This window comes from Limulus polyphemus, unplaced genomic scaffold (assembly GCF_000517525.1).
Source record: "Limulus polyphemus unplaced genomic scaffold, Limulus_polyphemus-2.1.2 Scaffold3521, whole genome shotgun sequence".
Taxonomy (NCBI): Eukaryota; Metazoa; Arthropoda; class Merostomata; order Xiphosura; family Limulidae; genus Limulus; species Limulus polyphemus.
Window position 1 is genome coordinate 14,845 of NW_013669131.1, and position 2,394 is coordinate 17,238.

Sequence of the window (2,394 nt, forward strand, 5' to 3'; positions counted from 1 at the left end):
AGAAATTAAATGACGAGATGAAAATGTGTTATAACGGTGCATAGAAAGAACAACAATAAAATGGACCTACAATATTATTGACTATTTGCAAATAGTAACTATGGAGACGAGGTAATAAAATAAAAATCAAGTCAAGAACAACAACAACAACAAAATTTTATAAACGAAAACCTCTCGCCGAGCATTATATTATTTCCCTGTCAATGTTCCCATCTTCATCAAAATGCGTAAGATGACAAAAACAAGATCTTGAAGAATCTATCTATATACTACTAAAACTCTGAGATTGTTTGTTTGTTTGTTTGCTTACTTTCTCAGTCAAAAAATCATTCACACTACCGTTCGCGCTCTTTACGAAACTTCATCGGGCCACGGGTTATCGAGTTAGCGCCGTTTTTCGGGTCACTTTTATAAAAATTTCTAGCATGAGTAATTTTACATCACACTACCGTTCGCGCTCTTTACGAAACTTGTTCGTTCAAATCTATTTCCCTGTCAATTTTCTCATCTTAATTAAAAGGCGTAAGATGACAAAAACAAGATCTTGAAGAATATTTCAATAATGTGCCTTGGTTATTGTAAGTAATTCGAAGAAAAAATAAAGTGTTACTGTTTCTTATTTGTAGAAGGTTTAAGAGGAAAGATCACAACATAATCAACTAATTCATCACAATACCTGAAAACTCTGACTTCATTTTTTTGAAAAATTAAATGGTCTTTCCTTTTACTCCCGATCAACAATCAAATATCTTTTCCTGAATTATGAATAACACGAATGGATTGAAATATTTAATTAAATTATCTCAAAATAAACCTTCATTTCGGTGCAAGATTGAAATTAGCTTGAATTCTTCATAACCTCTGAATAGTCGGTGACCCAACGGGTTGTCTAGTTACTGTTATTATTCCAACCATCACATTCCACTACAGACGTCAAAAATGTTCTCCGTACTATTAAACGTCAGCCAATAGATGGCACCACATGTTTAGAGTTGTTTTGGAAGGAACTTTCTCGGAGCAATATTTTATGTGTCTTTTTATGCCTACTTTTCCTTTTTACAAATTTCATTAGAAATGGCGTTGTCAGACCTTTTTACAGTAGAATATTATCTCATTCTACAGAGGTTTTTATGGTGTATTTTCATTATTAATGTTTGCAGTTAATGGTAGTATAGTTTGTTTTACATACATTTTGGGGTACTTACTTTTTGATCTTTAGATATATCAAAATCCCAGCAGAAAGGCCCAAATACTATCGTTTTTCAGCGTGTTTCATGCAACATACGTTTTCGTACTAATAAAAAGGCATAAAACTCACGCATTGCGCGGCCTTTGCACAACCTCGTATGATATTTATTCAATTGTTTATTTATTCAACAAAAGTGTATATTTATTGCACTATTAAATTAATTATTGAATCTAGTTTCGTTGTATATTTGTCTGCACGAGTAAGAAACGTATTTTGTCAAAAATGCTGGTAATGTTTTGGATATGTTTACACTACAGACACACACAAAAAAAACAACAACAAAAGTATATATCGATGATCTTCATTCGAACCTTTCATTGTGAAGAGAAATGTTATGTTTATTTATTTAAAGTGACCATCATGATTATTTAAAGTGACCATCATGATTTCATTGAATTCCCAGAAAGTGTTATTGTTATGGATTTCGCGCAAAGCTACACGAGGGCTATCTGCGCCAGCCGTCCCTAATTTAGCAATGTAAGACTAGAGGGAAGGCAGCTAGTCATCACCACCCACCGCCAACTCTTGGGCTACTCTTTTAAAAACAAAGCATGGGATTGGCCGTCATATTATAAAGCCCCCAATGGCTGAAAGGGTGAGTTTGTTCGATGGCGGGACTGGAACTCGTGATCTGCAGATTACAAGTCGAATGCTCTGACTATACCAGGTCCCGAACTTCTTCCCTAGACCTGTAATAATACCCCTTTATAAAACAGGTGTATTTGATTTCATAATAGCACGAGGGCTTGGTTCGTTATTACGTAAGCATACTTCCGTCATTAAGAAGTAGATGTTTAACGTATTATTTATTCTCAAGGTTTTTCTTTCCATTTAACTGATAACAAATTATGTTTAAGTGATTGAGGAATTAGATAAACTGGGAGTTTTCTATTTCTATAATAGCTTCTAAATGTAGTGTCTATTAGAAACTGTATTCAATTTCTCGGACGCACAAAAAAAGGTTCCAAAACAGCATTTCTAACAACCTAACTTCTGTTGTACATTTACATAAAGATGTTGCATTATAAGCCCTCCGATAGCTCAGTAATAATGTCTGAGAACTGATAACGCTAAAAATCAGGTTTCAATACCCCCCCCCCCCACGGTGGGCAGAATGCAGATAACCCATTGTGTAGTTATATGCT